Below are 25421 nucleotides of genomic sequence, written 5' to 3'. Positions count from 1 at the left end.
AATGTAAATACCACCGATATACATTCATGCATATGATAGTATATAAATAACCAGGAAAGCATAGCAAAGGTCAATCAATTATGTATAGGTCAGAATGCTTTCTATCTGGATTGAGTCATTTTAGCAAATGACATCATGTGTCCTTTGGAGTCTTGTGAAATGTGGCTTGAGTCATTATAGATTGGCTTCTTCTCTGGGTTACCAGGATGGCAGTGGTAAGGCTCAATAAATAAATGTATTGGACTCTGCAGGAGCAGGTATGCATAATTAGGATGTAGTGATGAAGGCTTCTTATTGTGTAGAGAAACTTGGGCCCCATCTGCCAATTCCTAGTTTCTTATCCTCTTGGTTGATTTTTTTTTAAAGAACTTGAAGACAAAATAGTTGGAAACGAGCCAGATGCTCTCTTTATTTCTGTGATGGATATCCTTTCATGAAATTGCCAGCAGGGAATCAATAGTAATAAATCTGGCACCCTTCTAATCTCTTCTAACTTCACCATTGCTCTTCTGGAATGGGGCTACTAGGACCCTTTAAATTTGGTTTATAATTTCTACTTGATCTGATGTGGAATGGTCACACCAGATTGCCAGACTCTAGAGTGACTGGTGGGATGTGATGTTGTGTGAGGTGGCAAGGGATGTTGTCATTTTCCAGTTGGCACAATAGGAGCTGAATTTAGCTTATAGACCAAGTGGTGAAAGAAGCTGCCAAGTCCAGTCATTTCTGATTAGTCAGGGCTTGAGGAGGTAAATGTTACTTGACAAGAATTTAATGTGTGATTTTCCCCTTCCTTCAGTATATTTTGGAAATGTTAAAAAGTTGTTGACTTTTTTTTAAAGTAGGATGACTTAGAATGAAGAAAGAGTCAAAATTGCTACCATGTTTTATAGGCATCTATCATTGGAGACTAAGTTTGGTTCTGAGAGCTTGGAAGGAGGAAGACTTGGGCATCCTTAGCAAAGATGAAAGAAACTGGTTCTTGCTTAAAGGGAGGTTATAGTCTAGTGGGAAGATGGACATGCAAACAGATTGCCACAGTGTAAAATGGTAGCTGCTCTAGTAAGAGATATATGTAAATCTAGGCAGTATTGATATTTCTGTCACTTACTGATATTATTTTATCCCTTGTTTATTTGGGCCATAAATGGCTGAGATACATGCCTATATTTATTCCTATTATCAAGGTATATTGAGAGTGAATTTTCCAGCTTTCAAGATGACTAGCTTGTATTTTGCAATTGAGAGGAAATGTGGCTGCCCTGCTCTTGGAATGGTGCTTATTATTCTTCACACGACCCAAAGCCTTAACTTCGTTTCATTAAAACTCCATAGATTCCTAGGGGCTATTCTTTGATTATATCTACGTGGACAATAAAACAAATGGTTAGGGGCTTCCCTGGTGCCGCAGTGGTTGAGAGTCCGCCTGCCGTTGCAGGGGACACGGGTTCGTGCCCCGGTCCGGGAAGATCCCCATGCTGCGGAGCGGCTAGGCCCGTGAGCCATGGCCGCTGAGCCTGTGTGTCCGGAGCCTGTGCTCCGCAACGGGAGAGGCCACAACAGTGAGAGGCCCGTGTACTGCAAAAAAAACACCCCAAAAAACCCAAATGGTTAAAAGATGAGTAAACAGATCAAGTTGCAACTGTTTTTGGTGGTATCTAATAGTTGATTGCAAGGATTTGTCTTTCCCCCACTGTTGACTGAGAGCACAGTCTGTGGTTATGGATCGATCAGCTGATTCAGTCTGGTATAGACAACAGAAGAAGGAGCCCCATCTGCCCCCCTTTTAATCAGGACAAAAAAAGCACCAGCAAGCAGACTTCTGTTTATATCTCATTTATAGAATCACCCCTAGCTTTAAAGGGGGTGCTGGAGTAAGGGGGCTGTGAACAGAAAATGAGTTAGCTAATCAATTGCCAAACTTTCAGTCTTATCCAAATAAGGCCATTGTCAATAAATCTGATAATACTATACCTTACTGTTTTTTCAATGTGTTTTTTCCCTTTAATAATACCATGAATATTTTTTCATTTTATTAAATATTCTGCTACATAACTTTCAATGTCTACATAATATTCCACTTGATGACTATACCATAGTTAATTTGAGCAGTCTTTTGTTTTAAATGTAGGATTTTCAACTTTTACTTTTATAAAATAAATAATGTGGTGATGAACATCCTCATAGCTATTCTTTTTGAGAACTGTTTTGACCATTTTTCTTTCATTTTGATTTTTTTTTTCAGATCCTCAAGTAACAATGATATTGATCCCCCCACCTTTTTTCAAATCTTCAAATAACAATGATATAAGTAAATAACCAGATCTTTAGGTAATCTCTTTAAACAGAGTCTGGGGAGAAGAATTCTTCAATAAATCAGGTAACCTAGATTATATCTACCAGATGCAAAATATCCTATTGATTTTACTAAATCAGAGAAGCAGCTGGTAAATTCAGAGACAGGATAGGGAGGAGGGAAGTGGTCTGTTTTTTGATGGAATCAATTTAATCAGTTCAGTTAAAATGACTTTTGCAGCTCTGGTTAAGGGGATCTGGCAGTTTGCAGTTATGTTAATATTTAGAATCCCTCCAGCTTGAAAATGTATTTTCATCTGGTATTGTGTTCCTTTTTGTATAAAGATTGTCAAATGAGAGTGTAAAGGTAGTTCATCTCCCAGCTCATTTGTCAGAATGTATAGTAGGCATGTTGAGATCGAAAGCCTGGCATCCACGCCAGCTAGAAGCAGAAGCTACAGAGAAGTCTGGCTTCCAAGGGAGTAGTAGGGGAAATGCTGACACTAGCCCCTCTCCTGCCATTATTGCTGTGGTCTTTGGGAGAGGATTAATGGTGCGTTCCCTGGTTTGAGTACTAACAGTGGATCAGCAAAGCTGAGCATAGGGCAGAGGGTTCTGGTTCTTGCTGAGTACGTTACCTCTTATAACAGGGTTTTAAATGTCAACGCTTTTTACAATGTATATGAGGAATTCTAACTGAGAAGCTGGCCCATATGCTTAGACTACATCCAACTATATGCTTCTATTTTTGATGTTGCAAAATATGGTTAATTTTTATGGTGAATATTTTATGGCCTGCTTTTTGTTATGTGCCAGACAAATTGAGGGCAATGGAAGCTGATGGGTGGTGAAGATAAAAGAGCAGTGTTGACCTTTTGGTAAATCATTCATCACACTGCTTCATCTGTAAGTGGTTTTCTAGCTGTAGCTCATGTTTGCTAATCACTACGTTTGACTCTCAGTTTTACAGGGATTGATTGTCTTGCTGTGGATTGCCTTTTCTTGTCTTCCTTTCTTTCCTTTTTTTTTCCAAATTTTGGTTATTGTTATTATAACTATTTCATTACCTAGTAGTTCCTCCACCAGAGGGAGCTTGTGGACAGAGAGGCAATGGGAATTAATAATTCAGTTTCTTTTTGCTGCTCTTCATTGTGACTTGCAGGGTTTCTTCTCAGTAGCTGAGATGGACTTTAAGCATTCCATTCACCTACTCTCCTTTGAATCTTATTGATCCCAGTAAAATTAAGTTGCAAGATGACTGTCTTTGGCAGTGGCCAGAGAATAGAATAGTTAACTGGGGTGCCTAGCACCAGGATGCTTTTTGGCTTACATGTTGATTAAAGTCCCATCAGGGGAAACCAAAGGGGAAAGCAAGAATAACTTCTTAATTTAATGGATCAACTACTGGAAACTATGGAATTCATTACAGTGGAAGCTTAAATCCGTATCCTGGACCCGAAGTGATCCAAGGCTAATAAGCATCTGATAGAATACATCTCGCCAACATTGTGGACATCTATTGCTCTTTGTTTTTTGATCCTTTTGCCTAACTCTAGCCCATCCTTAGCGTTCAGAAGCATGGTTAATGTATAAGGCCCTCAGCCTACAAGATACAGAGTGGACATGTACTGGCATCTGGTGAGGACACTTAAGGGAAAGACTCTGCCTTAGGACCAAGAGAAATTAACATTTGTCCACTAAGGAATCTGACCAGCTATAGTGCCATGCTGATTAGCCCTGCAGAGGTTATTTCTTAATTATGTATTTTAGGGTTTATTAAAACAGGGACTGTGTCCCCTCTCTGGGGGCAGAGAATATTTTGATAGTTTGATTGCAATTAAGTGGAAATTGAGACACTAACAGACAGAAACTAATCAGAAGTGTTTTACTGTTCCTTTATTCCCAATCAAATGCACTGTCAAGCAATATCTAGATATTACCTGCACTCTGCCTGTCCCCTGCCTGAACCTGGGATTCTTCCACCGAGAGAGTGGTCCTGGGTCCCACGTTGGCGTTGCTCATTTGGTTGATGAAGACATATTGACAGGGCTTCCCTGGTGGCGCAGTGGTTGAGTGTTTGCCTGCCGATGCAGGGGACACGGGTTCTTGCCCTGGTCCGGAGAATCCCACATGCCGTGGAGCGGCTGGGCCCGTGAGCCATAGCTGCTGAGCCTGTGCGTCCGGAGCCTGTGCTCCGCAATGGGAGAGGCCACAACAGTGAGAGGCCCACGTACTGGAAAAAAAAAAAAAAAAAACATATTGACAGAGTTGTTGTTGGTAAGTTTGCAGCCAAGCCTCTAAGGGTATGGCCATGGGGCCATTCTGGAAGTGTGTTTGTGTGTGTGTGTGTGTGTGTGTGTGTGTGTGTGTTAGGGTGGCCGTGGTGGTGCATGACCCTTTTTTATTATTTTGTGAAGGCACAAATCATAGGCCTATGGCTGCGGCCAATCAGAATACTTCTACCTCATTTTGGATAACAAAGAACATGTTCTTATATGTTCTTCTATTCTTTTATAGAAAAGAAAGAAACATGATTTCTAAACAACAGCATCTTTTAATGGGGAATTTTCAGAAGTAACTTTTTTTTTCCATTTGTTAGACATAGAAAGCCAGTCTTTGGAGAAGGGACACTTAGATCCCAGAAAAATAGGCAATAGCCACAGTCTATTAACAGGGGCTTCTCATGAGAAGGAACAATTCTTACATGGTGGTGACATTTTAGACTTTGAAGGAGATTTTCTCAAGTGCCTTCCATAGCAATATGGTACAGAAGTTGATTTCAGGAGGAGGCAGAAATGACTTAAGATGAATTTTTGGAATCCTGTTTATTGAAAATGCTGATGCTGTTGAGTGTTACTTCTCTCATCTTCCTTCTCCAGAAACACCAACTTACCTAGAGTCACACCTACCTTTGCCCCTTTTCTCAAGACTTGAACATTAAGAAGAATTTCCTGTGTCTTCAAATTCAAATTTATTTCTAAATGCTCCCTTCACCTTTTACTCTTCTCCACCGTAGAATACGGTAGTCACTAGCCACATGTGGCTATTTATGTTCAAATTAATTTAAATTAAACAAAGTGAAGACTTCAGTTCCTTAGTCACAATGGCCTCATACCAAGGGCTTTGATAGGCACATGTGGCTATTGGCTATCTTACTGGACAGTGTCACTATACAACATTTCCATCATCACAGGAAGTTCTGCTGGACAGTGCTCCTCTGATACTCTTGGCTGCCCACTAAGGATATTGCTTCTCTGTCACCCTCAGGTGGTGTGTGGGTTTTTTTCAGTGTCTGGCGTGGAGTTGGTGTCTTCTTTTCATCCTCATTGTCACTTCTAGACAGCTTCTTTTTTCTTCATCCACAGAAGTACTTTTAAAGCATGTGGGATCAGCCTATCCTACTGCCTACTATTCCTCTGTATTTATTGATGATTTTATTCCCTAGCTCCCTGTCTTTGTGCCCATCACTCTCCTGCCATCATTCTAGGTAAGAATGTCCACATAGATTATTCATATCTGGCCTCTCAGTTCCTTGAAATTCTCACTTGCAAATGTCACTTTCTCTACCTCATGGTCAATGGCCAGTGGCTCTCAATCTAGGAGGTACTTCTCTCCTTGGGAGCATTTGTAAATGTGAGCAGTCCTACTGGCCTTTAGAGGGCAGGAGCTAAGGATGCTAAATGTCATTCAGTGCATGAGACAGTCTAGGCAATGAAGAATTATTTCACCCCAAATGCCATAGTGCTTTTGTTAGGAAACACTGTGCTAACCTTCTAAAACAATGTACATATCTTAATTAAAAATACTTTATTGCTGAGAAATGCTAACCATCATGTGAGCCTTCAGTGAGTTGTAGTCTTTTAGCTGATGGAGGGTCTTGCCTCCATGTTGATGGCTGCTGACTGATCAGGGTGGTGGTTGCTGGAGGTTGGGGTGGCCGTGGCGATTTCTTAAAATAAGTCAACAATGAATTTTGCCACATCAATTCCCTCTTCCTTTTATGAACAGTTTCTCTGTACTATGCAGTGCTGTTTGATAGCATTTTATTTCCAAGTTGGGCTCAATCCTCTCAAACCCTGCCACTGCTTTATCAACCAAGTTTTGTAATATTCTAAATCCTTTCTTGTCATTTCAACAGTCTTTACAGCATCTTTACCAGGAGATCTTTTCTATTTCCGGAAACCATTTTCTTTGCTCGTACATAAAGAAGCAACTCCTCATTTGTTAAAGTTTTATCATGAGGTTGCAACGATTCAGTCACATCTTCAAGCTCCACTTCTAATTCTAGTTCTCTTGCTATTTCTACCACATCTGCAGTTACTTGCTCCACTGAAGTCTTGAACCCCTTGAAGTCATCCGTGAGGGTTGGAATCAATTTCTTTCAAACTCCTGTTAATGTTGATATTTTGACCTCTTCCCATGAATCACAAATCTTCTTACTGGCATCTAGAATGGTGAATCCTTTCCAAAAGGTTTCCAATTTACTTTGCCTAGATCTGTCAGAAGAATCACTATCTGTGGCAACCGTAGTCTTAACAAAAACATATTTCTTAAATAATGAGTTGAGGGCTTCCCTGGTGGCGCAGTGGTTGAGAGTCTGCCTGCCGATGCAGGGGACACGGGTTCATGCCCCGGTCTGGGAAGATCCCACATGCCGCGGAGTGGCTGGGCCCGTGAGCCGTGGCCACTGAGCCTGCGCGTCCAGAGCCTGTGCTCCACAACGCGAGAGGCCACAACAGTGAGAGGCCCACGTACCGCAAAAAAAAAAAATAATGAGTTGAAAGTCAAAATGACTCCTTGATCCATGGGCTGCAGAATGGATGTTGTGTTAGCAGGCTGAAAATAACATTAATCTCATTGTACATCTCCATCAGAGCTCTTGGGTGACTAGGTGTATTGTCAATGAGCAGTAATATTTTGCAAGGAATCTCTTTTTTGCGCAGTAGGTCTCAACAGCGGGCTTCAAATATTCAGTAAACCGTGTTGTAAACAGGTGTGCTGTCATCCAGGCTTTGTTGTTCCATTTATAGAGCACAGGCAGAGTAGATTCAGCATAATTCTTAAGGGCCCTAGGATTTTTGGAATGGTGAATGAGCATTGGCTTCAATTTAAAGTCAGTGACTGCATTAGCCCCTAGCAAGAGAGTCAGCCTGTCTTTTTTTTTTTTTTAAGATTTATTTATTTTTGGCTGCGTCAGGTCTTAGTTGTGGCATGTGTGATCTTTGTTGAGGCATGCGGGCTCTTCATTGTGGTGTGCGGGCTTCTCTCTAGTTGTGGTGTGCAGGTTTTTCTCTCTCTAGTTGTGGCATGCAGGCTTCTCTCTAGTGGTGGCGTGTGGGTTTTCTCTCTCTAGTTGTGACGCACAGGCTCCAGGGCACATGGGCTCTGTAGTTGTGGTGCACGGGCTCCAGAGCACGTGGGCTCTGTAGTTTGGGGCACACAGGCTCTAGCTGATACACGGGAGCTCAGTAGTTGCGGCATGTGGGCTTAGTTGCCCCACAGCATGTGGGATCTTAGTTCCCTGACCAGAGATTGAACCCCCGTCCCCTGCGTTGTAAGGTGGATTCTTTACCACTGGACCACCAGGGAAGTCCTCAGCCTATCTTTTGAAGCTTTGAAGTCAGGCACTGACTTTTCCTCTCTAGCTATGAAAGTCTTAGGTGGCATATTCTTTCAATATAAGGCTATTTCATCTGCATTGAAAATCTGGTGTTTAGTGTAGCCATCTTCATGAATTATCTTAGCTAGATCTTCTGTATAACTTGCTGCAGCTTCTATATCAGCACTTGCTGCTTTACCTTGTACTTTTATATTATGGAGAAGGCTTCTTTCCTTAAACCTCATGAACCTCTCCTAGCCTCAGACTTATCTTCTGCAGCTTCCTCACCTCTCTCAACCTTCATAGAATTGAGAGTTAGGGGCTTGATCTGGATTAGGCTTTGACTTAAGGGAATGTTTTGGCTGGTTTGATCTTCTATCCAGACCGCTAAAACTTTCTCCATATCAGCAGTAGGGGTACTTTGCTTTTTTAGCATTTATGTGTTCATGAAGTAGCACATTTAATTTCCTTCAAGAACTTTTCCTTTGCATTCGCAACTTGGCTAACCGTTTGGTGCAAGAGGCCTAGCTTTTGGCCTCTCTCAGGTTTCGACATGCCTTCCTCAATAAGCTTAATAATTTCGGGCTTTTGCTTTAAAGTGAGAGATGTACGACTCTTCCTTTCAGTTAAACACTTGGAGGTCCTTGTAGGGTTATTAGTTGGCCTAATTTCAACATGGTTGTGTCTCAGGGAATAGGGATGCCCGAGGAGAGGGAGAGGGACGGGGGAACTGCTGGTCAGTGGAGCAATCGGAACACACACATTTTTTGATTAAGTACACTGTCTTATATGGGTGCAGTTTGTGGTGCCCCAAAACAATTACAATAGTAACATCAAAGATCACTGATCACAGTGATAATAGTGAAAAAGTTGAAGATGTTATGAGAATTACCAAAACGTGACACAGAGACATGAAGTGAGCAAATGCTATTGGAAAAATGGCACCAACAGACTTGCTCGTTGCAGGATTGCCACAAACCTTCAATTTATAAAAAGCACAATATCTTCTAAGCACAATAAAGCAAAGTGCAATAAAATGAGGCATGCCTGTATTCATTTCTCCTCTCATGCCCTCACTTCCCTCCTTACCCTGCCTAGGTGCTATGGTCAGTCTCTCCTCTGCTTGTCTCTCTGTGTCCTGTTTACTGGCATGACTCTGACTCTATGTCCACTTTGGACCTGAGTTCAGTTGAATGGAGAACACAAAACTATGCTGAATGGCATTACTTTGAGTTTATGTCCACAAATTTCAAGTGTATCCTCTTCTCTATTTAGCAATCCTTCATCATTTGCTTAATACTTCTGACTCTGTGAGGCAACAGTTTTACACCTTCACCTATACCTCAGACCTCCAACTCCCATCCCCAATTCTCCCCTCAGCTGATTCCTTCATTTCATTTTTCATTGGTGAAATAGAAACAATGAGAGTCAATGACCTCATCTCCTCCAGCAAATCTGCACTGACTCTGTTTCTGCACCCGCTGTCTTGGTCCAGCTTCCGGTACTCTACATGAACTATATGGAACCCTGTAGTAGCTCCCTATCGTCCTCAGAATAAATCCAGTCTCTCTGCCATAGCCTCAAGGCCCTTCAAGATTGGGCTCATGCTTGTCTTTCTCACCATGTCTACTATGACTCTCTTTTTTTGTCCCCGAGTTCTGGTCACACTGGTTTTCTTGCTGTTCTTCGTGTATGTCAAGCTTATTCTCACCTCAACATCTTTGTGTTTGCTGTTGCTTCTGTCTGGAAGTCCTTTCCCCTAGATATTTCTATGCCTTGCTTCTTCTTCGTTACACTCAGGCTTCTGCTCAAATATCATCTCAGAGAATCCTTCCTTGACCACTCTGCCCACAATAGTTGTCCTTCTCCCCCATCATTCTCTAACTCCTTACCCTGCTTAATTGTTTTCCACAGGACTTATCACTACCTGACATAATATTATAAATTTGTGTTAATTTGTTTATTATCTGAATATAACTTTATGAGGGTAGGGATTTTGCCTGTCTTTTTTGCTTCTGTATCTTCAGGGCCTAGAACAGTATTTAGCACTCATTATCTATTGATTAAGTATTTGACACATTTTTGATAAATGAATATTGAATAAAGTATAGTGACTATTGTGACAAAGGCTTTTTTTATTTGTCACGCTGTTACTATTCTGAGGCAAGGACGACTCAGTTCTCTCACCACTTTTCTCTATTTGAAAGATTGGGAAACCTTTTGCGCAGTGTCGCATAATATCATTGGGCTTTCGTTTGATATAAACACATCATTTACATATTAATTCTGCCTTTGTTCTTTTCTCATTAGCCCATAACAATTAAAAGAGACCATTACTCTGCCACACTATGGGTTTTTATGATGTCATGTCAAAGTCTCCATTAATTAAATAACTTAATAAATTAAAGCCTTATTCGATGACAGTATCTTTCAATTGCGAATCATCTCCACTAAAGAGCACAATGGCAGACGTGGGACAATTTTAGCATTAGGACATGCCAACCTAACAGCCAGATGTGCTTATTGACACAGTGAAAGTTAAAAACTATCACTTTAGTTGATCATTTGGTGCCAATGACACTGCGAACAGGATAGTCGATGGGGTAAAAAAAAGACAAACTCAGGCACTGCTATTGGAAGGCACAGCTCAATTATCAGATTGTCATTTCGACTCTTTAGAATGTTAATTGGATAAAATCACAAATTAAAAAATAAAGTGTTTGGAACTATAAGACTGTGTCTTCAGGTTTCGGTTCAAGAGAGATTGATGTGCAGGGTAACATTCAAACTTCTTAATTTATAATGCAAGGTCCTCATTTAACTGGAATGTGAATTGGAGTGGAAGATAGTAAGACGAAGGCAGGGAGACCAAGGATACTCATGTAATTATCTAAGGAAGAGATGCTAAGAGATGGGGTTGGGAAGAAGAGATGTAGGAAAGGAGGAGAAAAGATGAAAGCTGCATAATATGGAAGTAAAAAAAAAATGGGGGAGAGTGAAGTACAGCAACATCAGAGGTAGATGACAAATGGATTCTTTTATATTCATGTTACAGGTAAAGACATAGAGTAGTGGACTGGCCGCCTGAATTTGGAAATTTTTGTGTGTTACTTGTGTAAGGATTAATTAATTACCTTATAGCTTTAAGAGAGTATGGTTTGCTAATGTGTCTAAGTGACTTATTGAGAATAGCTAAATTATGAGCCTAAGCTAGATAAAGTCATGCCTTCTATGGTGTGTAGACTTGGTTCATTTGGATAATCCTTGACTTTTGGGAAAGTGTAAATCAATCTCATGGTTGAAATAAAGCCAAATACACCAGGAATCACAACAAATGTAAAGAAGATTCATTCTATGTGTCAATAGACACAGATTTTTAAGTTGCATGGGGAAGAAGAAACAGTTACACTCTCTTTACACACTGTTTATAAGGAATACCCCTATTAAGAATAATGGCATGGGAAGATTGAAAGAAGATAGAGGGAAATTGATATCATATACCATGCAAATACCTTTCAAAAGAAGGCTGGTGACACTGTATTAATATCAGACAAAATGTACTTTAAACAATGTTATTATAGATAAAGAAAGTCATTATTTAATGATAAAAGAACAATTCACCAGAAAGATATATTAATCCTGAACCTGCATTATTACCTAGTCACATCATTTCAAAAATATATAAAGTAAAAATTGACCATATCACCACGAGGTATTGAGAACATAGGTAATCATGATTGGGAGGGTTTTTAAAAATATTTATTTATTTGGTTTTGCCGGGACTCAGTTGCAGCAGGTGGGCTCCTTAGTTGTGGCTCACGGGCTCCTTAGTTGAGGCTTGTGGGCTCCTTAGTTGTGGCTCGTGGGCTCCTTAGTTGCGGCTTGCCGGCTCCTTAGTTTCAGCATGTGGGCTCCTTAGTTGTGTCAGGTGGGCTCCTTAGTTGCGGTTTGAGGGCTCCTTAGTTGCAGCACATGGGTTCCTTAGTTGCGGCAGGTGGGCTCCTTAGTTGCGGCAGGTGGGCTCCTTAGTTGTGGCATGCAAACTTTTAGTTGCAGCATGCATGTGGGACCTAGTTCCCTGACCAGGGTTCAAACCTGGCCTGCATTGGGAGCTCAGAGTCTTAACCACTGTGCCACCAGGGAAGTCCCCATAATTGGGAGTTTTAAACATTTTCTCTAAAACACTGAAAAATCAAACAAACTAAACAAATTAGAAAGGATAAAGAAGATTTAAATAACATAACTGATTAGCTTGATTGAATAGACATACATAGAACTCTGAACTCCTGAATTCCACTACCAGAGAATATACACACATTGAAAGCCTTACCACTGATTGCTAAAAATTATATTTCCTCTTATCTCGGAAGAAAAAATATTAGGAGACCAAAAACAAGTAGACCTCAAAAACTTTATACATTTGGAAACAAGATCATACTTCTAAATCTTGTCAAAGAAAAGTGATGATAGAAATTAGTTGATACTCTATTTTAAATCTTGTGGGTTACAATTAAAGAGGTACATAAAGGAAAATTTATAGATTAAAATGCATATATTTGAAATGAAGGAGGACTGATAATTAGTGAGTTAAGCATTCAACCAAAAAATTATAAATAAGATAGCAGAGTAAACCAAAATAAAGCAAAGGGAGAAGATAATACGAAGTACTGCAAAAAGAAATGAAATAGAATACAAAGGAATAGCAGAGAAGATCAACAAAGCAAAGGATGATTCCTTGAAAGACTAACTAAACACATCTGGCAAACTTGATCAGCTACAGAGACAAAGACAGAAGGAAGGAAAGAGAGTAAGAGTGACAGAGAGAACACAAATAGTATTAGAAATGAAAAGAGGAACCTAATATATGTATAATAGAGAATAAAAGGTCAAAAGAATGTACTATGAGTAACTTCATGGTAATATATTTAAACATACATTTTAATAAATAGGGGTGCCCAATACATTTATGATACACACATTCTAAGCTCATGTCACAACAGGAGACTGAGAAACATGATTTCTAACTGAGTTTGAATAAATGAATGGAAGAGAAAAATCATTCACTCATATGAAACGTATTTATGGACATCTGCTATGTACTGGGAATTGTGCTGGTGCTACTTTATATTTTCATGAGGGGGATGGACATTAAACAAATCATTACAAAAACAGATATTTACAGTTGAGGTAAGTGCAGTATAGGAAAGTTTAGAGCATTTAACAGGGAACTTAATCTTATTTGGGCAAAGGGCAGATTAGCGAAGGTTTCCTGAAGAAGTGACATTTAATCTGGGACTTAAATAATGGGTAGGAGTTACCCAAGCTAGAAGGGGTTACAGGGTCCAAAGACATAGATCATAGAGTGGATGGTTGGAAAGGTGTGGAAATCGGTTTCAGCAGTTGCCTTTGGAATATGGTAAGGATTTATACAAGCCAAATACATTAAATTCACATGTCTAAGTAGAGCACAAACATATTTCCCTTTCTTAATAGCTTTATGTAGATGCTTAAGAATGTAATCTGTAAAGAAAGTATTAAAACAAGGATGGGAAGGAAATAAACCAGCTTCATTCAGAGTAGTGTTTGCTTCTAGAGAAAGGAGAGCAGAGGAGGCTTCTGCATCCATCCCTTGTTAATGGTGATTCCCTTCCTGAAAGGGAGGATAAAGTAAGCCACAATCATGAGTGTGCTAATTTCTTTAAGTGTTGGCCTTATCTGAAATGGAGACCTCAATTATAAAACATCAGGCAGAAAATCACAGAAGAGAAACTTAGAGATGCTATTCTGAAGGGAGCAGTGGTTTAGACAGTACTACTCAAAATGTGAAGAGGGAGGTCAGACACTGAGAGTAAGGATTTAGGACTGCCTTGTCCAGCACAGTAGCCACATGTGGCTATTGAGTACTTGAAATGTGGCCAGTCTGAATTGACATACTCTAAGTGTACAATACACTCTGGATTTCGAGGACAGTATTAAAAAAGAATGTAAAATATTTCAATAATATTTTTTATTGAAGTATAGATGATTTACAATATTAAAGTGTACAACATAGTAATTCAATATTTTTATAGAGTTTACTTCACTTAAAATTATTATAAAATATTGGCTATACTCCCTGTGCTGTGCAATATATCATTATAGCTTATTTATTTTATACATAGTAGTTTTTGCCTCTTAATACCCTACCCCTTTTATGCCCCTCCCTGCTCTGGTAACTGGTAGTTTGTTCTCTATATCTGTGAGTCTGTTTCTGTTTTGTTTTATTCATTTGGTTGTTTTACTGGGTTGGCCAAAAAGTTCATTTAGGTCTTTCCACAAGAGTATATGGAAAAATCTGAACGAACTTTCTGGCCAACCCAATATTTTTTAGATTCCATGTAGAAGTGGTAACATATAGTATTTGTCATCAACAATATTTTTATATTGATTATATTATATGAAATGATAAGATTGTGGATATATTGGGCTACATTAACATATTACTAAAATTAATATCACCTGTTTCTTTTTACGGTTTTTAACATGGCTACTAGAAAGTTTAAAATTAAACATGTGGCTGACATTTTATTTCTGTTGGACAGTGCAAGTTTAGAAACTTTTATAGCAATTTGGCATTGCCACAATATCCAAGTGTATGTCTCATCAGCCCACAACATATTGGAAAGGAATAATACAGTCAACTAGTATTTCATCACAGATAATTAGTGAAGCACTGCTTGAAACCATTCATATCTTCCAAAGTGTTTAGACACTATGCTTACTATTGGAAGATACGTATATTGTCAATTTCTCAGAGGTCTGTGAAATAGTCCAAGGAGGCAACTCTTAAATTGATGTGGCCTTCTGAGTATGAAAAAAGTGATTGATAAAGATGTTATCATATAACCCTTCAGATTTGCTTGTATTTATTTTCAATTGCATAACTTGTATATTGGAGTTGGACAGAATATAATAAAAACTGTGGTAAATAATACATTTTTAAAAGTCCAGTTGAAAGACCAGTTTGGCATCAACTAGTTTTTTTTTTTTTTGAGAATTGAAAAAACAGGGAGTGGGGAAGCTCATATCTCAAATTAGTTACATTGCAGCATTGATAATATACTTATGTAATTGTCTTCTTTAGATTTTGTTCTATAAAATTGACTTATTTTTCATCAGAATGGGCTAGTTAACATTGGACTTGGAATTGGCACAGGTGAGCTTGTGATTTACAGGGCAATTTTTCTCATCAAAACCTGGGCAGAACCATTTATTTTAAAACCAATATTTATTTTACAATGGGAAGATGGAGCAGATTAAAGGAGCATAAAACCATGATAAATCACCCAATCTTTATCCCATAGAAAATCTTTTAAATGGCTCTTTAAAGTAATGGCAGTAAAACCGGCTCATAGAGTTTGTATTTGGATGGCTTTCTAGCATATGGTATAGTCATGTAGATTAAAATCTAATTAACGAGGAATTTGTAAATATTCAGACGTGGTCTGTGTGATTCTTTTTCAGTGAAAAGTTAAATGTGTTCTTTCCGTAGCCAAGTTTCTGAGTCTTGCTCATGAGTAAAGGGAATCCAGCCTCAAATTTTTAGCTGTTTGAAATCAAAGGCCAAAGAAATGAAATATCTTTTAGTCTTTTTATTTAATAATCAATTTTTATATTAAATGTTTAAGAACATGTTTATCTATGTTTACTATAGATTATTATACAAGAAAGGAATTTTTATAACATCTTGTTTGATTTGGTTCCCATTTATATCTTAGGTTACAGTAATTTCTATGGTTAAAAATAATGGAGTTAAATTTCTCTAATAGTATTCTTTAACACTATTCTAATGATAAGTGGACTTGTATAGAACCTTTGGACTGATTAAAAAATGCTAAAGAGTAGAAAACATTTGAAATGGATGAGATCTGCTTGTAATCATGGTGAATTTTACAAATGGGGAGTCTGTGTCCTGTGGATGTTCCATGTGGGTGTTCTGTCTCTACCTAACTGAAGACTCCAGGTCAGCAGTTGGCAGACTTTTTTGTAAAGGATCAGAGACTAAATATTGTAAGCTTGTTGGGTCCATATTCCAACTATTCAACTCTACTGTTATTGGGTGAAAGCCGCTGTAAGTAATATATAAATGAATGGGTGTGTGCACACTCTCTGACCCAACAATTCTATGTCTAGCAATGTTCCCTAAGGAAATAATCAGAGGCTTTGGCAAAGAAGCATGTACAAGAGTATCTGTCATGATATTACTTTATGACATGGAAAGCTATTTATGGGCCCTGGTTAATTAAAAGAAAAGCAGCAAAACAATGTAATATGTGATCCTACTTTGATATAATGTATGTACAAACCCATATATTAGGTTGGATCATGTGAAATTGATGTTAAATGGCTGTTTTTTATCTGCAAAATGGAAGTTTTATATGGTCAGCCTAAGAAAGAGACTGAAAGATTATCCACCTGTAATTTCTTAGATGGAAGAAATAGAATAATTTTTATTCTACTCTTTTTCATATGTTCATTTGTTACAAGGAATATATTTTACTTCACAGTGAGAAAATGATGCAGGTTTTTTAGGACAAAAGAAGGATTTTGCCATTCAAATTGTGGGTACGTTGCAATGGAAATGCAGAAGGCATGTGCATGTAGTCCTCTCTGGAGGAGATGTGTCTCCTGTGAGGAACTAGGAGCTTTGTTTTGTTGGCAAGGCCATTCCTGTTATGGCAGTGGATACAGGGAGCTGCAGCCAGCGCACGTTGTGTATTTTCTCCCATTGGTTGACTCCATTCTCCTTGATGCCATTTAACATTCAATTCATCAAATGAGCTCCTCTTGTTCAGATTGCTTTCACATCAAATTGCTGTCTGATTAGGATTTGGCTTTGCATGGAGGACATCTTCAGGAAGGGAACGTTCTGGTCATTCTCATGTCTGTGCGGCAGTTGTATTACAAATTGTAGACTTATACTTCGATATTTTGGGTTCATGTTGCTGGACTCGTGAGCTTTGTTTAATGAAGTCCACCTCCTGAGAGAGGGATTCTGTCTTGTGTGCTGAGAACTCCAAGGCCCAGGATGCCAAAACCTAGTGAAGGAACTTCCTAAGGTATAGATGACCTTCAGTTGGGTCTCTGGGGAGGGAGCCTGCTGCCCTTCCTCAGATGGCATTCTATATTTCTGCACAGTAAGTTGCTTGAGTCTTTTCTTATTTGAAACTTTGCCCCTTTCCAGCTCTCAAGTTCTGCACTTCTTCAATTTTTCTCTCTTCAGCCCTTGCTTGCTCCGTTTTCCTCACTGTTTCTTGTCACCAGGCAGAAACACAGTGGGGAGAGACTGGTACACAAGAGACGTTTTGCTGCTGGTATTTAACTTTCTCCTGAAGTTTTTGTTGGTTGACATTGATTTCTAGTGCAAAGGGTGCTCAGCTTTGGAGCAGACCTGTAGAGAAATAGAGTCCCTCAGGCCTGCTGTGAGGCTAGAACCCCCTTGTCCCAGCAACAGGGACTGGCATTTGTGTGGGACAGTGGGACATGCCCCTGATGCCAGGAACTTCTTGCAGTGACAATCAGCGTGAAGAAAAGCGGTGAACCATTTCTCCACCTGAGGGAGGCAGACATTTTGTGAGCTCACATGTTTTTCTCATCAGACTCTGAAAGGGCGTTTTACTGTATTTTGATACAATGTTCAAACTACACATTAGGGGTAATTTCTGCCTTATTTGGAGCACCAGTCAGAATGATCTTATCTCCATCAGAGGACATGAAGAGGCCTCTATATCTGACACTACTTTGTTAAAGAGAAAATATTTTCCCAGGAGGCAAAAGTTACTGGCTAAATACAGCCCCAAATCAAAGATCTTTTCTACCAAGAACTCTTATGTCAGCTTTCTTTTTCATAAATTAATGTGGATCTGTGGAATTTACATTTCCTACAAATTGTTTACCCATTTTCCCTTTTCATAAGGTGAGAAAAGATCCTAATTCAAGATACATTCTGTCACTTTGGAGGCTGATTGGGGATGAGAGTTTTTTTGTATTCAAAGAAATCCCCAAAACAATTGGTAAAACTGCTTGTAGAATTTGATGTTACACATCTTGAGGAAGATTTAAGTCTGAAAATTTAAAAGACTTCAATTCACAAAGTGTTGATTGCATCATTTTGCTTAGTAGTACAGTTAAGTCATTTTTAAAAAGTCAAGTGAATACGTTTTGGCCTCATCAATGAAATGTACCAAGAACCATAAAGTAGTGAAATGGTGTTAAGAAAAACAACATTTCATTTTTTTCTTTGTATTCTTTGTATTGAAAAAAGTGAAAATTACCCTCTTTCCCTTTGAGTTCATGCTACAAAAGCTTATACATTTTATGTTGGGTATTCAGATGTTTATGTGAGGGGAGCTCAATTTATAAATCTGAATGCTAACAATGTGACGATTAATTTTAGAAAATTGTCAGTTAGCAGACATGCTGGGCCTAGAATAAGATGATTCATTTGCTATATAGGCAATATTGTATGTTATAAAAAATCAGGGGATAGTCACATAGAAAGGGGGAAAATGAATGGATCAATAATTTAATTTAGCTCTGACCTGGCTGAGTTCTATAGCATGGTTCATAATTTTTCAATGAATGACCCTTAACATTTTACATATAGTGCCTCAGTTTTGTATTGATCTTCCCTAATGTATTCTTCATGTCAAAGAAGGAATAAAAACAAACAAAACACACTGTTTAACAAAAACACATTGTGTCGCCTGCAAATGTTAACCAAAATATGACAACATATTGGCATTATTTATTCTGTTTTCAGAACTACTTTTTTCCTGGCTAATTAAAAAATTTAGAAGAGAAATGGGTAGTAAGTGAATGATAACTTGAAGGGCAAGTTCATGGAGTTCTCTCTTAGTTAAAAGATTCTTAGCCCCTCTGCATTACTTAATTGCTTATTAAAAGTGGAACCCCTGATGTACTATGTGTAGTGTGTATTTATTCCATGGAAAATTATTAATTTTTAATTGAACTAAGTGAGTGCTTGGACAAGGGACCCTAGCTATCAATCAGGAAGCAAGTGATTGACTGATGTTCATGTTCATTAATTATTCAAGGAAGTTCAATTTTAAGGTCTGTAACAGTAGAAGAAAGTTTTCATAAGTGAGTGTGTTTGTGCTGGTACATTTTAGTACTGTATTTATTTGTTCATTTAACAAATATTTAGTATGTGCTATGTGCCATGCAGTGATGAGTCAGTGATGAGCAAGCCCATGGGCCCCTGTACGCACAAAGCTTCCAGGGCAGTACGTAAAACAGAGGTATATCAGTGCTGTTTAGGAGACTCAGTTTTGCTTGACTCCCCTCTATGTACAGAAAATGATTCTTCTCTGCACAAATTTCCTGAGTCTCCTGGAAATTCAAGCTATCAAGTTCTAATTACCATCTGAGACAATATTTTCTTTAGAATGATAGAATCATAGTTTCTAAGAGCTGAAAGAGACCTGCGAAGTTGTCTGGCACTGGACCCTTTTGTTCTCCGGCCTCAGCCTGGGCCTGTCCAATGTCAGGAGGGGGAAGTGTACTCATTCATGGGGTCATTTCTGGAATGTGTGGATTATTTCAAAGTTCTTCCAAATAATGAACTGAAGCTTATTTCCCTGCAAAATCTCTTGATCGATTCCAGTTTTGTGTCTTGAACAAAATCATCACATCTTATTTACCTATTATTTGGAGTATGTATCACAGTTTTCCATATATTTCTGTGATCTTTTTATTATGAACATGTTATCCCTGTTAGATGCATGTATCCTGACAACAGAATTGTGTCTGGTTTTGCTCACTGCTATTTTCACTAGCACTGTCATAAACTAGGCAATGAGTGAAGGAAGGAATGTTTTATCTTATTCCAAAAAGGCTTCAGGGAAGAATACATAGATTTAAACCATACATCTTAGTCCATTAACTATTTGACAACTATCATGGTTCTTTTACTTCAGTTTTTCTCATCCTTAGGTTCAGATTCTCCTTCCTAACTTTCTTTACATGTGACATGGTGTCCAGCCAATTATACTGAAGTTATCTCCTTCCTAATGCCTCCCACCTTGTTAATATAAAAAGAAAGTGCTGGTCTCACCAGGAGGTTTGGGAAAGGCTTCACAGACGAGGTGCGGATTGACCTGTGCTGAGTCTTGAAGAATGAGGAAGTGTTCTCCATGTCAGTGAGGCCAGAAAGGGCACTTTTAAGGTACACTGAGAACAGTGGTACCAGAATGTTCACCCACCTTGCAGATTTCCATTAGGTCACCTAACTTCCTAGTTAGATCCTCTTTGGGGAATTTTTGCTGTTTTCTTTCCATCTTCCTCATGAACTTCAGTATTCTTTCACCTTGATCACTTCCTTACCACTACCGCAAAGCTGCAAAGCTCGAGGCAGAGCTGCCCAAGGTTTAGAGCTTACGTGGGGGAGTTAGTCTGTATTCAAATCCGGGTTCAACCCATATTTTGCATGGCCTTCGGTGAGGTAGGTACTTCTTTGAGATTTAGCGTTTTCTTCTTTAAAATGGAAAAAATAATAATACCTTATAAAATAATTGAGAGAATTATCAGGTAAATTATATGTGAAGTGCCTGACCTGTAACTGTTATTCCCCACCTCCCTCCCTGGGAAACTCCTGCTGTAGTTCACTTCTGCTGGTATAGCTATTGGTCCAGAGGCCCCAGCACATGCACGTGGCTCAGACATATTTTCCACAGAAACCCATCAGGTGTTAATAGTGACAGAGCTATTTCAGTTTCTTTCAGGTCCTCAGTCCAATGGATTTACATCTTCACCTTTATTTCTCTCATCCTCCAGGCTCCTGGGGTCCAGTAATCTTTTAGTTTTTTTTGGTAGGACTGTAAAGGCATCAGATTTGACACATTTTCCTCTGATTTCTCTCCTTTCGGGTCTCCATTTCTCCTGGTATAACAAGAGCCTGGATTTCTCTGATCTCATCTCTCTCAGCTTCATCTGGGTAATCAACATACTCATTTCATTCTGGTCAAGATTTCTCTCAATAGGTTTATTGCAGATGGCTGCAGCTGCGATCAGTGTTTACAATCTGATGACAAGTTGGAGATTAAGGCTTGTCATCACTATTTAATTAACCTCAAATTAAGCGCTTTCCGGTCCCATTCCATGCCCTTCCACAAGCCCAGGAGAGCTTCTAAAACAGTGCTTGGAGTCTTGATAGATTCGGGGTCACATCACTGGAAAGCAGGGGCTTATTTAGCTGTGACTCTGAAGAGCAACACTATTTGATCCTTAAGTCACTTGCCCCGAGGGCTGAAGCTAGGTAGCTATTCAAAGTCTCTATAAAGAGAGGGGAAGAAAGGAGAGCATTTTTCTAATTCTAGGAAGCAGGTAGTCTGTGAACTGCAGAGACGATGAGACAAAAAGCATTCCAGAGACAGAAAAAAAACCTCTGTTCTTAATATTTAAAAACAACTTTTTTTTGTATCACAGAAGTAGTATATGTCAACAGCAAAATTATACATGGTAATTGTAAAAGGATGGAGAAACGAAAGAAGAAAGTAAAAATCATTCAAATTCCTACTCTCCATACCTGCTTTTAAGGCTTCCCCGAGCTGTCCAATCTGGTAGCCACTAGCCACATGTGGCTCATAAATATTTAAAATGTGGCAAGACTGAATTGACACCACGTGCTAGAAGTATAAACTACACACCAAATTTCAAAAAGAGAATTTAAGCTATTGTTATTTTGTGTATGTTGGATTAATTAAAATATATCTTTAAATGAATTTCATCTTTTACTTTTTTTTCATCTTTTACTTTTTAAAATATGACTACTAAATACTTTAAAATTACGTATATTCCTATTGGACAGTGCAATTTTAGACCTTTTTCTTATATCAAAATTTTTTTAAAAGAAAAATTACGTTATTCTACGTAAAACTTTGTATCCTCCTTTTTCAGTTAATGCGAATATGTTCATGTCATGAAATATATGATATGGCATTATGTTTAATCATTTGTAGTATTTCATTATATGATGTGCCTGAATAGATTAATCCAATCCACTGTTGCTGAACACTTAGGTCATTACCATTTTTTAAAATTTCAAATTATTCATAACATACTTATAACTATATCTTTGGACTCATCCTTAATCGTGCTTCTAGGATTTGTTTCTGGAAGCCAGTTAGCCGAGTCACTTGTTTGTGGTGTTTAAGCAAATTGCCACATAGAAAGGTAGCACTGATTCATACTCAGTACAGTGGTTTATAATAATGCTCATTTCACCTCATCTTCATCAACACCAGATATCATCATTGTTCTTAATTCTTATTGTAACGAGCAGCACTGTTATGGGTTTGCTCAGCAAATTATTGAAAAAGTCTTAGTTTTAAGCTTTGTGCAGTGGTAGTATCGTAGCCAATAAGGTTTATCCGAGGCACGATTACTGCTAATTGAAAAGGTCTTATTAGGCTTGGTAGCTTCTATCCTGGTCCTGCAGATACTTCAGATGATTTTCTCTTATCCATCAATCATTCTTTTATCCATCCACTCTTGAGCATCCGTAATGTGTCCAGGCCTGCCCAAAGATTTGTAGAAGACATGGTATTTGATTTTAGGAAATCCCTTATATTTAATATTTAAGTTGGAAAAGAAAGGAAGAGAAAATAAATAGGGCAAGGGCCACGTGAGTCTTATTTACTACAGTATTTCAGCACCTAAATAGAGTGTCTGGTATGTGGTAGACTCCCAGTAAATATCGTTGAATGAATTCATGACTAAGTGTATGCTAATGTTTACATAAGTGATGAAGAAAACAAAATAAAGGGGTAATGATTTTAAGGTAGGGACAATAAGGGAAAGCTGTCTGCCTCCTGTCTTAACCCAACAGAAGCCAGAAGGCATGAGAGCTGCAGAGGGCTGCAGAGGAGAGGCCACCACAGGGCAGACAAAGGGTCTGCAGGGGCAAATAGAGGATAACCAGGACACCAGCTCTGATACCTGCCCTCTGGGGTAGGGCACTCACCCTTTCTGAGTTTGGTTTCCTCATCTGTAAAATGTGCATAATTTTACCTACCTCAGAAAGTTGTATTAGAAATAAATGGAGAGCACTTAGCACAATGGTATTTTCTTCACTTGTATTCATTAGTGGCTTAGCTACATCAGTTTCTAAGCATCTTGTTCATTTATCATTTCTTAGAAGTTATCATAAGGAAAAACAGAAAAGAAACTTACCCCGATATACCTGGACCTTATATTTAGACTTGAAAAGTTCTACATCCCCCCAGTGAGGTAGCCGTTTGCGTTCTGAACTGTGCATATCAAACCCTTATACTCTGGTTAAAAATCCATAGAAGTTTTCATGTAGTTGGATAATTAGGCCACATGCTGTTGGCTCTGCTCAAAAACGGTCATTTAAGTGTCCTTTTATTTTTTTAGCATCCACTGGGAAGTTTAAATAGCCACTGCCAGTGTGATTTCTATATGCTCTTTAAAAAATGCTGAAATTGAAAAGAGTTTAATAAAATTGCTGGACTGTTAGCTTTAGCAAGCTGTCCCAGACATAAACCTGAGAAAACAAACCCCAAACCCCAAAGTAAATACTTCTATGAATCAGGGACTTTCACAAGTGCTCCATGGAGAGTGTAGTTTGACTCATATGGAGTTAGTTGACAAGCAAGGGTGGAAACCAGCAGCTTCTGAGGTGATTTGACTCCTTTATTCTCCTTTGCTTAACAGATATCTGTACTAAATATGAGTGGCAGCATTTGGAACGAAGGGACCCTGAAGTATCATCTGCCTAATTCTTATGTAGAAAAATGAGTAGTGCAATAGTGTAAAACAAATGAATATATGTCAGGTATATGAATGTTCTTAGATTACCAGACCCTTAGGGAAATATAGTTATTAAATGAATAAAGTGTCCAAGAAGAGGAACAGCTTATATTTATTCAGCCTTTACAAGGTCCTAGTCACTATTCAAAATGCTTCATGCATGTTATCTCATTTAATCCTCACAGCAGCCCTAAGAGTAGAGAGTGTTTTCTCCATTTTGCAGATAAGGAAACTGAGACTCCAAGAAATAAAGCCAAGTGATTACAGTCTCATGTTTAGAAAGTAGCAGAGGCAGGGTTGAAACACAGCATTTCACTCCAGAGCCTGAACTCTCTCAGCTGCTGTTCTGTACTGTTTCTTTCTTAAATGTTTATGGAGTAAGCTGAGAGTGTGAGGAAATCTTGTTGAAGATAACAGCTCGGGTAAGCCCGTGTGGGATATTCAGGTACAATTTTTTTTTTTTTTTTTTTTTTTTGCGGTACGCGGGCCTCTCACTGTCGCGGCCTCTCCCGTTGCGGAGCACAGGGTCCAGACGCGCAGGCTCAGCGGCCATGGCTCACGGGCCCAGCCGCTCCGCGGCATGCGGGATCTTCCCAGACCGGGGCACAAACCCGTATCCCCTGCATCGGCAGGCAGACTCTCGACCACTGGGCCACCAGGGAAGCCCCAGGTACAGTTTTTATTCCCATAAATTCCTTGCAGATTATAGACATGTTCCTTGGTTTATTACTAGAAAACACCTTTTTAATTGATCTCAATATCAAATCTATTGCACTAGTTGAATGAAAGGAGTTTTATGGCCAGTGTAGCAAGATGTTTACTGAATATTCTCTTCACGTTCATGATTTTTTTTTTTTTTTTTTTTGCGGTACGTGGGCCTCTCGCTGTTGTGGCCTCTCCAGTTGCGGAGCACAGGCTCCGGAAGCGCAGGCTCAGCGACCATGGCTCACGGGTCCAGCCGCTCCGCGGCATGTGGGATCTTCCCGGACTGGGTCACGAACCCGCGTCCTCTGCATCGCAGGCGGACTCTCAACCAGTGCGTCACCAGGGAAGCCCCCACATTCATGACTTTTGATTTTTAATAGCCAACTGTTATTAAAAAATGTGACATATTAGTTACATCATGTGTTGAAATGTATCCTTAATTGTAGTACTTTTATTGACTGTGAGAGGATGCAAAGTGGATTCCACAATTTTAATTAACGGTTCCTCCTCTGACATTTCATTACCAGTTTCAGAAGTGATAGAGGATGGCAGTTACCTGTGAGAATTTTTCTATAAAGAAGCTAAGATGGAGGAATGTTAGAGTTGTCTTGGTGATTGAGAGGAAAAACAGAGAAAGGAGAGGATTGGCTATTATCCTCACATGTTAATAACACGGTCAGTAAACAAAGCTTCTGTTATTTTAGGTAAATTTTAAAAATTTGAGCAGATAACAGACCAGTTGAAATAAAAAATAAAGAAATCACTTAATTCAACTATGATTTTTATGCTGCAAAAATGGTGTCTTTTTTCTGAAAGTGAGAATTTCTCAGACATCACATATCTTTCCCTTAAAGAGTTTTTGAGGATTTTCTATGAGTCAGAAGAGGCAAAAACATGAAGGTCAAAGATAATGGGTCCCTATCTAACACTGGACTGATTTGCCAAGAACCCATGACACATTTTTTAAAATAAATTTATTTGTTTGTTTGTT

At 38.8% G+C, this 25421-nt stretch overlaps 1 protein-coding gene and 1 pseudogene across 23 annotated transcripts in view; both read left to right on the top strand.

Moving 5' to 3' along the window:
• Window positions 1-25421, top strand: part of FHIT (fragile histidine triad diadenosine triphosphatase) — a 1444513-nt gene that overhangs the window by 289840 nt on the left and 1129252 nt on the right. The window lies entirely within an intron of this gene.
• On the top strand, window positions 22284-22352 carry LOC132433018 (U4 spliceosomal RNA; annotated as a pseudogene).

The sequence above is a fragment of the Delphinus delphis genome, chromosome 10 (assembly GCF_949987515.2).
Source record: "Delphinus delphis chromosome 10, mDelDel1.2, whole genome shotgun sequence".
Classification (NCBI taxonomy): domain Eukaryota; kingdom Metazoa; phylum Chordata; class Mammalia; order Artiodactyla; family Delphinidae; genus Delphinus; species Delphinus delphis.
Note: the sequence above shows the minus strand (reverse complement) of the source record. Positions and strands in the feature narration are given on the sequence as shown.